This window comes from Arvicanthis niloticus, chromosome 7 (genome assembly GCF_011762505.2).
Source record: "Arvicanthis niloticus isolate mArvNil1 chromosome 7, mArvNil1.pat.X, whole genome shotgun sequence".
In the NCBI taxonomy this organism is placed as follows: Eukaryota; Metazoa; Chordata; class Mammalia; order Rodentia; family Muridae; genus Arvicanthis; species Arvicanthis niloticus.
Window position 1 is genome coordinate 56140082 of NC_047664.1, and position 12029 is coordinate 56152110.

At 46.8% G+C, this 12029-nt stretch overlaps 1 long non-coding RNA gene across 1 annotated transcript; it reads left to right on the top strand.

The window, feature by feature from the left end:
- Positions 1-1580: 1580 nt before the first annotated feature.
- On the top strand, positions 1581-9321 carry LOC143442968 (uncharacterized). The gene is made up of 3 exons (XR_013111595.1): positions 1581-1729; positions 6469-6559; positions 8774-9321. It is a non-coding gene; the product is annotated as an uncharacterized LOC143442968 (long non-coding RNA).
- The last annotated feature ends 2708 nt before the right edge of the window (positions 9322-12029 follow it).

Sequence of the window (12029 nt, forward strand, 5' to 3'; positions counted from 1 at the left end):
TCTTTCCCACATCATGGTCCCTTTTGTACCCGACTCCTTATCTTTCACTTTCTCTGGGCATCTTTGGTGTGTGTGGAGGGGAGGGGGCTGGATGCCCAACTCCCCATGCACACAGTGCTATGGTACGGATATTATATATCTCCAAAAGGCTCCTCCTGTGCTAGAAGCTTGGACCCCAGGGTGTTGACATGTGAACTCGGTCTCCCGAATGTTCACGTGTAAATGCTTTGAGAGGTGACAATTAGATAGATGTTGGGGGTTCCACTTCTGCCAGGTTTTGACATCAAGCAGTCTTTGCTGAGATATCCTTGCTAAGCTGTGTAGAGCCTCCAGCCACCACAATTCAGAAGCAAATAAACCTTTTCTACCTTTTAAGTCACCAGCCTCAGGCTTTACATTAAAGCAATACAAAGTGGTCTACACACAGAGTAAAAGCTATCATTTACCTGTAAAGTCACTCTCCTTTCTCTTCCCCTGCCTCTATAGTCCCCAGAGAGTGAGAACCTGGAGGGCGGGGACCAGTCTTGTGTTCCTGCAGGTCACAGTGAGGGGATCAGCAAGTTTCTCTTGGATTACTTTTATTAAAGAAAAATTTCCAACACTTGGAAGTAAACAAGACTAGGACTGAGTGCCTTGCTGTTCTTCCTAGTGGACGAACAGTAGCTAGCTGTACGTCCTTACAAGGGTCCTCAGGGGATGTTCCTACACATGCTTACTGAGTGTCCTTTCAATGTCTCTAAGAGAACTTACCTGGACTCAACTTCCTTGCTCACTGTTGAAGAGCACCAGATATTGAGTATTCATGTTAGCACACAGATTTTCGTCCTGCACAAATGCCAATGGCCAGATTCCCCTGCTAGAAGGGAAAGCCTTCTGGCTGTGTTGCCGTCACGTATGATACACTGTGAACCAGTTTTGTGACTAAGCCAGCAACCTAATTTTAACATTTCTTTCCTTCCTTTCTGTTTTGTATAAACACCTAAAATATTATTTAAATAAGCTTTACTTTCAAACTAGTTTCCTTGTTATTGTCAATGAGATCAATAACACATTGACATGTATTTGCTTTATACTGTGTAAAAGTCGTGTCTTTTAGCTCCTTGAGAACTGTGTTTTGATATCTCATGGAAACTGTGAAGTGCCTAAATAATAGCAGCCCCCACTGTGTTTTCTTAAGACCTAGATACCATGCTGGTGTTTTCTATGCCATCTCTCTAGTTCTTGCTGGGACCTGTGAAGATCTTTATTTCATTAGAGAGCTCTGAGGCTCAGAAAAGCCCAGCATCATGGCCAGGCTGGGCACACGTTATGCACCAGAACTCTACAAGTGGTCCTTGTGCTAGCCCCACTGCACAGGAATCATGATCCTGTTTTGTTAGAAAATCAAGGCTTATTTACCTGGTGAATGGGCTCAGTCAGGACTGGGAAGCTGACATTCACACACTCCCGTTTCATCAGCCAGGTGACTTCCGAGAAGTCTGCAATGACTGGCACAGTGCAGACAACGCTGTTGGCAGTCAGGTGATGAGGAAGTAGGCTGAGACTCTTAGACAGCTCCATGGCAACATGTGCATTCCCTCCTAAGAAACTGGTTGCTGGTCCCTAAAACTCCGGGGACCAGTAATGAGTTATGAACCTGAAATGAATTGAGGACAGACAGTGACCATTGCTGTGGTGTGTGTTGTAGTTGTGGAAAAAGGACGTCTACTGGGGACATTGTGGGAAAGAGGTATGTTGTTGTTGTTGTTGTCTTGAGGCAGGGTCTCATAGAGCCCAGGTTTATCTTAAATTTGCCAGGTAGCAAGGGTGGCTTTTAACTTATTTTCCTGCTCCCTGTCTCCCCGGTTCTGGGATTACAGATGTGGGATGCCACAGCTGGCTTCAAAAAGGCCTTTTTTTCAAAGACAAGGAAAAAAGAAAAGAAAAAGATTGCATCGTGGCATCTGAACAGAACTGAGGAGCAAGTCTAGTCCAGTGCATCGCCCTCTACTGACCCCTATGGGTAGCAGGCCCCTTCCAGGGAAGAGCAGAGCAGACTGGCATGTTTGGCTTGGCTGCTTAGAACTAGGCTGATCAGTAGTGTTTCAATCCATCACAAAGGGCCATGGACAGGTGCTTAAACAGTGGAAATTGATTTTCTCACACTGCTCAAAGTGAAAATGCAAGGTCTTGGCAGGATGCACTTCTTCTGAGGTCTCTCCCTGGCCTATAGATGACATCTTTCCTCGAGTCTTCACAGGGTCTTCCATCTGTGTGTGGTGTCCTAATTTCTTCTCACAAGCCCAGCAGACATGCTGGAGGAGAGCCCACCCAAAATGACCTCATTTTGCCTGACCTCTTGGAAGGCGCTGTCTCCGAATACTGTGTAGTAATGTCTCAAGAGGCTGAAGGGCGTTCGTATGAATTTGAGGTTGATACACCTCTGCTTACAAGAGGCCAGGAGCTACTATTTCCTGGTTTTCAGAAAAAGAAACTGGGGAACAGAAAGATTGGTAATATATCCCAATACATAGCTAACAATAGAGCCAGCACTGAGCAGAAATAGCCTGATGCTCTAGCCTGAGGATAGAACACCTGTCTGCACCACAACCCCCATACCCACAGAGGAAGGGCTGTAGCCATTCTCGGTTCTCTGGTACAGAAATCGAGACTTGGGTGGCGTCTCTTGGCCAAGGCCACTTAACGTGACAGATGGCAGAACAGGAGATCCAGCCTAGGCATCCTGTCTCCAAGTCCAGTGCCACTAGGCTCCCTTAACAGGCTCCTTCTAGACCAGATGGGGTTCGCAAATGTTTCTAGGGATGAGGGGGAGAGTTTGGGAATAATGTAATTGATCCTCTACCCCAATGGCATCCTTGAGAAAATGGCTTCCTCACACCCTTGACATGAGCTTTTCAAGGAACTGTGAGGAAGCTAGAACACACCCAGACAATGCAGATGGAGTGGGTGAGTCCAGCCTCTTTGAGATTCCCACTCACCCCCTTGTAGGTTTGCCCTCCCCTAGCTCCTGTCCCAAACAACTTAACACTAATAGAACTCACTAGGGATGAGTCTACCCCTATTCCAAGTACCTTTATGTACAGCCTTCTTTAACCTTCTCAACAGCTGTGTGACTCAAGGGTAGCATTGTGGCCTCTCTGTTTACACATCAAGAAGTCAAGGGCAGCTCTTTCCCCAGGGTCACTTAGGCTGTAGTTGAGGGAGCCTGCAGAGCCTAAACGAGCCCTCTCTTCATGGATAACTGACAGCTGATGGATTACCCTCCCCCGACTTCTTCATGTGTCACTTGGTCATTTTCCAGAAAGAACTCAGCACACCTGCTCTATGACACATTCTCCCCTGAAACCTCTAATTAGGAAGGGCAGGGAGACCCCAGAGAGATATCATGGGCCCTCTGTGGGGACTGAGACCAAGATGCTCTGGGACAGAGGAAATAATTCAATCTAGAAAAGTCAAGGGACACTTGGTAAGGAAAGTGACAGCTGCCTTGCTCTTCAGGGCTGACTAGGCAGACAGACGGATGTTGGCACAAAGGATTGCCAAGGCTGATATGTATGGAGCTGGGAACCATGTAGAAAGGGGGTCACCCCAGAGTCAGAGCTGATGGGGTTACTATGCTAAGGGAGCAGCTTTACTTTTTGTGACTGTGATGTTCTAAAGTCCCAAAGTCTTGATATGATGTGGTCTTCAAACTCCACAGAGGCTTTCACTGACATTGCAACCTAAAGTCCCCACAGTAGCCTGGGAGCCTTACAAGCCATGGTCTCCCAGCCCAGGCTGGAAGGTGCTTCAGCCTCACTTCCCAGCCTCTGGCCTTCATGGCAGGCCCTCCAGCTATGCCTCCCTTCCTGTTCTGAGAAAATCGAAGCACCTGACTTAGGCCTTGACCTTGTCACTCCCGGTGCCTGGCTTCCTTTCCCCTTTAATACAGTTCCATCTCGTGAGCTAGTTATGGTCATCAGAACTTTAGCACAGCTCTCAAAAGGTTTATTAAATGAACAGATGAGATCCATTGTTTTTTTCAAAATTCCAATTCATTGAATGTAAGTGTACGGAGAGCTGTAAGCCATCATTGCACTGAATAATTAACTGGGACACACTGTCCCCTTTTGGCATCCCTGATCACTCTGCTATGCCTGAATTGCCTGCAGGTCACCAACAGAACCTCTAGTAAGGTTCGGGCTGCAGTCGAAGTGAGGCTGCTTAGCAATTTGGCTCTTGTGCTCGAGGCTCCATCTAACAACCGTGCTCCCACAAACTCTCCTCAGCACCAGAAAAGAAGCCGTGAAATTGCCTGAATTGAGAAGCTGACAGCAGAGCAAAAGGGCCCTGTCAAAGCCCAACCTAGCTAAAGACAAGAAGGCAATTCTGTGTAGCTACGGCAGCATGTTCCTAAGGCTGGGGAGGGAAGAAGGATGGGTTTCCTCCCTCCTCATCTCCCTCCTCTTCCCTCTCCCCCTCTTCCTCCCCTTCCTTCTCTCCCTCCCCCAAGCCTTCTTTGGCCCTCACTGTCTTCCTGCATCCTTAATAGAGGAATGAGTGAAATCGCCTGTTTTCAGGAAAAGCTATTCCTGACAAATTAGGGGTGGTCAAAATAGCAATGTCTCCCAAAAGCGCAAACACCCCATCTCTCTCATCGGAAGTGGAGAGTCAAGGTCGGCTATTTTGATATTTATGAATTCTCTCACGTGTCCTCAAGGTACTGCCCCTTTTGTCTTTGTTCTTTGGTTCATTCAGAACAACAACAGCACCACCTCCTACAGAAAGTTCCTGCATTCTGCAGTTCTATTCAGGACTTGGATTTATTTCTCACGTTGTTAAGTCTGTCAGGGTCAATGATACCACTAGCTGATTATGAAGAAGTCAAGACCCTCTTTTTACCGGGTGCAGCTAAGCATTGCTTTGTTTTGTTTCTGGATTGGGTCTGATTGTGGGGTGGCTTAACAAACACAGGGGTGGAGCAGCTTAAGTCATTTATGGCCAGAATCCTGATGAAGAAATTAGGGCTTACTGAAGACAAAAACAGACAGCCTCTTCTCCATTATAAAAAGAAAAAAAGCATGGCTCTAAATTTTAAATGCCAACCAACAACTGATTTTGAAATTGTTATTTAGATACAGTGACAGTGGAGACCCTGGGAAGCAGATGTCTCACACTTCATGAGAGAGATTTTTCAACCCGTAGGAAAAACTCAGGTAGCCCTGGGAAATTCTGAGGATGAAATCTGCACGCCTAAGATTTGGTGCGTGCGGGTGGTGGGTTTTAAATAGCTGGAGCGTCCAATTTGTAGAGCCCCTTGGGGGTTAGGTAATTGCCTGGCAGCTTGTGCGAGTTCTGCTGGCAGTGGGCTCAGGAGATTTACTCCTTGAAGAATGCGAAGCGAAGTGATTTCCCAATATTTGCAAATTGGCAAGCTGTGACGTTTCTGAAAAAGCAGATGGAGTTTAGGGAGAGCCCAGAGCAGTGGCCTGAAATCCCTGCACGGATGCTGTCGGAGTCAATTCTCCATGCGGGCAGTAGATGGCGCTAGCTGCCTTCCCTGGCAGCGCTGCAGCCTCTTTTCCCCAGGTTCAGGGCATGGCCGTGGAGACTTGACCTAAGAAAAGCCAGAATTGCTTCCCTTTCCTAGGAAGCAGGTTTGGGGGAGTGTGAAATGGGATCCGCGGTGTGTTCACAGGCTAGTCAAACCGGTGGTGCGCTGTCTTGTACTGTTGTTTCCCAGTTGCTTCTTGTAAGGAAGGGGTGGCCCTAGCATGGAAAGATCTCAGCTGCCAAGAGCACATGTCCCAGCCCAGAAATGTGAACTTCAGCTTGGGCAAATATATGCTTGTTTTTCCTTCCTAATAGCTGGGAGGCTCAGAGCAGCCAAGGGGCCACAGGCATGGGGTCTGCATGGAAGCACAGCAGGGCACTGCCTACCTCGGCCCTGTGTGCTATGAATGCTATGTCAGAAGCCAGGCATCTTCCCCCAGATCTGAGTAGTGTCTCTATAAACAAAGGGACATAAAGAATTGCCCCTATGAAATCTTAAGTTCAGATGGTATTGTGATGTTCTCTCTCATTCCTGGTCCATCTCAGGACTTCGTCTCCTCACACACTCTCCTAACGTGCCTCTATATGACAGGCAACCCTGAATTATGGGAGGAAATAAAAAAAGTAAGTTATGTGTGTATTTGAGTAAGAATGTAAAAGGTCTACACTATTAATTGGCAAGGGAGAGTCTAAGAGGTCGGTTTGTGTATAGATAGGGGAGGATACGGACGGCCTTTACCCTAGGCTCTGATTTCAGATAATTCTCCTACCACCAGCATGGATACTGTGTGCATTTATAATTTATACATATATTATTTATTTAGTAAAGATCTAGCAAGAACTAGAAATGACTGTAGGTTTTTCTCCCTCTTTCTTTTCTCTTTCTCCTCTCTCTCTCTCTCTCTCTCTCTCTCTCTCTCTCTCTCTCTCTGACAGGGTCTCTATATGTAGAATTGGCTGTCCTGCATATGATCACGATGATTTGAACTCACCGAGATCCACGTGCTTCTCCCTCCTGAGATTAAATGTAGGTACCACCATGCCTGGCCACTGTAGATCTTTCAAATACAAGGAATTTAATAGAGGGAGTTGGTTCTTCACAGGTGGGTGAGCTGAGAAGGTAAACAAAAGAAGATGAAAGTACCAAGAAATATTAACCATAGAGAACCACAGCTGTCCCTAAGGCTAGGGGACAATAGAAAGACTGATACTATTAATTTAAGGCTGACCAGGAAGGCAGTGGTTCTCAACCTTCCTCCTGCTATGACTCTTTAACATAGTTCCTCACGCTGTAATGACCCCTAACCATAAAGTTATTTTTATTGCTACGTCATAACTGTATTTTGCTCCTGTTGTGAATCGATTGGAATTTGAGAACTGCTGAGGAGAGGTTTACGGCTAGGCTGTAAGGGGAGCACTGCCCACAGGACCTAAAGTCATGGCAGGGTCTGATGGCCTGGGAGAGGTGCAGACACTGAGGGAGTATCCTCCTCTTCATTCTGTCCTACCCTTTGGTCTTCTACCATACTATCCCATTACCTAAGAAGCCAGAAAGTAAGAAGGCCTTGAGTGGAGTTCCCTGGGATACAGAGACAAGCCGGGGAAGGGCAGGGAGGGACGGAGTAAACCGACAGACTGGTGGTATGTTAAAGCGCTTGCTTGCTGTTATCAAGAAATCCAGATGTGTGGTTGGTTCTCTCTCTCTCTCTCTCTCTCTCTCTCTCTCTCTCTCTCTCTCTGTGTGTGTGTGTGTGTGTGTATGCACGCGCACATGCGTGTACATGTGAATGTATTATAATGTTGAGGTGAAGAATATGAACCAGCTGTATGACACAGGCAGGCAACTGGACCTCTTTGCATCTCTTTCTCTGACCACTGGGGTTAATAATGAGTACCTCAAGGATTTGTGAGGGACGAATGAGGTAATCTATGTCAAGAACTTGGAGTGATGTCTAGTACAAAGTGGCCAGAACTCTGGACTATGTTCTTTAAATCTGTCCAAGCTGTCTCGTATGTGGTTCTAGTCTGTTTTCTAACTGCATCAAGGTTCCTTCCCTGTTTGACTTCCTGCCTTCAGTAACTGGCTACAATGGGGACGTGTACACCAGATAAACCCTTTCCTTTACAACTTGATCTTGGACATTGTGTTTCATCATAGCAATGGTAACCCTAACTCAAAGTCACTGTTGTTTGGGATGGCTGAGTGGCAGGCATGTGTTGGGTTTGGGTGACAGCATGTGAAGTAAACTGGCATTCAGGAGGTTTTCATTGTCTTGAGTTTACTGTGCTCGACTGTGTGTGTGTGTGTGTGCATGTGTGTGTGTGTGTGTTATGCACACTGCATATGTATATGTGCCAAGGCCAGGGGGAGGGTGTCAGGTACCTATATCAGTCTCTGCCTTATTTCTTTAGAGACAAGATCTCTCGCTGAACCCAGAGCTAGACTGGCAGCCAGCAAGTCACATAAATCCTTCCTCAGCCTGGCTTCTCACTCAGGTGCTGGGATTCAGACTCTGATCCTTGCGTTTGTGCAGCAAACAAACATTTTTAATCACTGAGCATTTCTACTCGTCCCAAACTTGACGTTAGCTCTTCGTAAATGAAGGTTGGTTGGTTCTACACAGAAGTTCAGAGCAGACTCTACATCTCCTGAGAGTGCTGCTGTTCTGATCTCCACACTTCCCTGTGAGCTAGATGTTTTCATCAACTTAGAAAATCAAGGTTCAGGGGAATTGAAAACATCCCAGTGGCTCAGCCAAGATTGAACCCAGGCCTGTGCTCGCTCCTCTTGCCATCTCGCTCCCAAAAGCGTGGAATGGAAATTTGCTTTTCACTGTGGTCAGGGGTGTGGGTTGACCGGGGGTATGAAATGTAAGAAGATCTGTTACAGATGGCCAAATGGCCACAGCGTGACCCCAGAGGGTCGGAGCCGAGAGTGTGTCACGTGATTGCAGATCTTGCGTTTTTTTCCAGGAGATGCTATTATTATTCCAGGAGATTGGTATTATTGCCAATGGGCACAGCTAGTCGGTAAGAGAGGCCCTCACAGAGGGCTGTGGTCTTGGTGGGAGAACACAGCTTCTCAATTCCACTGATTACCCCCAGCCCCATTGTGTCCCTGTGAATGATTGCACTTTGCAATCAGAAGCTCAGCCAGCGTAGAGTGGGCTCATTTGGACAATTGCTATGTATTTGCAAAGATGAATGTGGACCATTTGTCTCTGCCTTGTTGTCTCAGCAGGTCTGGAGTCAATGCTAATGAGAACAGATCCATTTCCCAGAGCATCACTTTGAGCACACTGCACCTGGGTTAAAAACCCTCTGTGACAGCCCATTACCTACAGGGACGAGGCCAAGTGCCATGTTGGAATGCCACCGTGTCTCCAGAGCTGGACTCAGCCTACCTTCCCAGCTTCACCTCTGATTCCCATAGACACTTTGCTCCATCTTCTGTGTGCAGGCCCCAGTCGCCTACCTCAACCTGCCTCCAACCCTTCCAACTCAGTACCTTTGCCTGTGACATAACCTCAGCCTCCTCCATATAGAGGAAACAATGGTGTGTTTACCCAGGGAGCCTTCTGCACCCTTTCCTACTACCCCACTGAGGAAACAAACAGAATTAAGCCTCCTGTAGAACATGTAAATTCATTGACTTGTTTAATATTTATTTGAGTGCCTACAATACATTGGGTACTGGTATGCATGGCAATTAGGCAGTGGATTTGAAATAAGAAATAAATCTGATATATAGTGTGTACCAGCTTTCTGAGGCACCAAAGTGGCCTACAACAGCACACATTTATTTGTTGGTCCTTTCAGAGGGCAGAACTGTGAAACCAAGGCATGGGCAGGGCTGGTTCCTTCTGGGAGCTCTGAGGAAGTTCTCTTCTGGGCTTCCCCATTGGCATCCAATAGTTGACTACCACCTTGGCCTTCTCTGGCTTGTGGGTACCAATTTTCCACTTTACTCCAATTTCCACTCTCTTCCTCACACCTCTTATCCTCTGTGCTTTTCTCTTTCTCTTCTCTCTTAAGGGCACTTGTTCTTAGATTTAAGGTCCTCCCTACATCCCGATGATCTCATCTCAAGATCCTTGGCTTAATTACATCTGCAAAGAGCCTTTATCAAAGTTAACATTATTCAAGGTTCATAGAGGAGGAATGATATATATAAAATTTCAGGAGGGCACCATTCACAGTGTTTTAAGTAAGAGATTTATTCATTTATTCTCCCTTGAGGAGAAGCCTGAAGGTTGGTAGCCACCAGCCCTAGTTTATTTCCTAACCTTTTCACAGTTCTGTTATCTTATCCCTCATCCTGGCAGGTGGTTACCTCAGCTCACTATATCTGCAGTGAGGGGTATGTAATGTGGCAGCGTCAGTCAGTCACACTGAATCTTTGTCACCAGAGCACGAGCTTTCTTAGCTCCCACACAGCGCACATCTCCTCAGAAAGAAAGGCTTGAGTTTCTCTACCTCTGAGGTGGGTGAGGCAATGTTTTATCAAGGCTGGAAGATATACTTGACTAACACGGGGTCCCCATCCTCAGAGAGCTGAGAATTATGGTCTCCATCCTCAGGATGACCTTGACCTTAAATTTGGCTGTAGGAAACAGATTCAGAGATGGTGAGCCTCGTGTGCGTGGTTCCCTTCAGTGAAGGACTCTTGCCCCAGTTGCTAGGGTCACCTTCCATATTCTACCTTCAGTAACCAGAACACAGGAGTCTCTGGCTCAGCTGCACAGTCATCTTGCCCAAGGACACACTTTCCCCAGAGAGTGTCATATACAAAGTCCAATCCTTACGTGCCTGATCACTTTTGCCTAACCGGAACAATTTTGGAGGCTCACCAAAGCACTTGGCTCTCTGAGTCCCAGCCTTCAAAACTCCTCTGAGGCTTCCCAACAGCCTCCTGATGGCCTCAGCTGGCAATGAGTGGAGGCAGAGACCAGGTCCAGGGAGACATCCACGCTAGATACAGTTAAGCATTCACCGTCCATAGTTCAACAGGACAGAGCTACTGGGGATGACCACCCACACCTCACACCGGGAGGAAGGGAGGAGGCTAGAATAGGTGGGCAGAGGAGCCCAGGGAAGAAAGTCAGGTGAATATGAGGACCACATGAGGACAGGGAGGGAAGCAGAGAGCACTGTAGCTCGGGTCTTCCAGTTGGCCTCCCTCTTGGGGAAGCTGTCATTGTAAGTTCCTTTCATAGCCACCCCAACCCAAGACTGCCTGGTCCTCAGGATTGAACCTCTATCCAGTCCTGTCTTCAAAGCCGCCTCTAGTTGGCTTATTGGCACACTTACTTTATGAGGTGAACCGAAAATAAAGTCATCTAAGATCTTGAAGCCGTGTGACGCTAAAGCACGAGCTATTTCCGAGTTGTCATAATGGAGTAACTTGGAAGGAAACAGGGAGCCATAGAAAGGTTTCAAGGGAAAATGATGCTCGTGTCAGTACCATTCCATCTTTCAAAGGAGGAATGGCTTTTTTCTCCCACCGACCACGGGTACATGTGTGCCCATCATCACCACCTAGAGGCCACACTTCCGTGTAGCTGACACTGTGTACTATGATGTGTCAAGGTGGGTTTCACTTCTGGCTTTAGAGTGAGGACTTCTTGTTTGCCCTGACACCAAGCTCAGTGCAGGAGGACACACTGTTGCCCAACCTACGGGACTTGACTTTAACCTAGCTTTTCTTGGCAACAGCCAAAAGCCCCCGCCTACCTTATTCTGTTAACATGTCCTCTCTTTTGTTCAGGAACCCATCCTCTTTCATAACATGTGGGTCTTTGGGGGAGCCACTGGCCACAAAACTCATTTATATTTGCAGGTACCTGGCCTGTAAAAAAAAAAAAAAAAAAAAAAAAAAAAATAGGCACATGGGTTGGGATAGCACCTCTAAGACCAACTATATTTCTGGGTGAGGAGTGTACTCTTTTCTAACAGTGGGTGACATGGACTTGAATCTATCTGAGATCCTCCTCATACCTTCCTCCTCATCACTCTTTCCAATATCCCAACCAAAGCATGGCAGAGGGATGACCTAGAGAGACTCAGAGAGAGGCTTGCCAAGCCTCAGCATCTGTTCATGCCCTAGGTCAGCCCATGCTAGGAGCTCCCAGGTTCTAGACTCAGTAAACATGATTCTGCATAAGTTGGCTTGGCCTGTGTTTCTGTGTTGGGTAGAGAAGAGCTCTACCCAAGAACGGCTTTGCCCAGAGACTTTAACAGCTATTGCTTTCCTTGTCATTGCTGTTATTATTTGTTTCTCTTTCTCGAAATTATATTTTAAAAATGGTAATAAATTAATGATAGTTGTAAAATATAACTATGAATATAGTGGCCACAGAAGTCACTAACAAAAAGCAAATACGGAAAAACACATAGCACGTATAATACCTGGTGTCTAGGGACAGGAAGGCCTGAACATAATGCTCACAGAGAGCGCTGGCTCTGCATAACGTTCTCATGCACTATGTGAGAGCCAG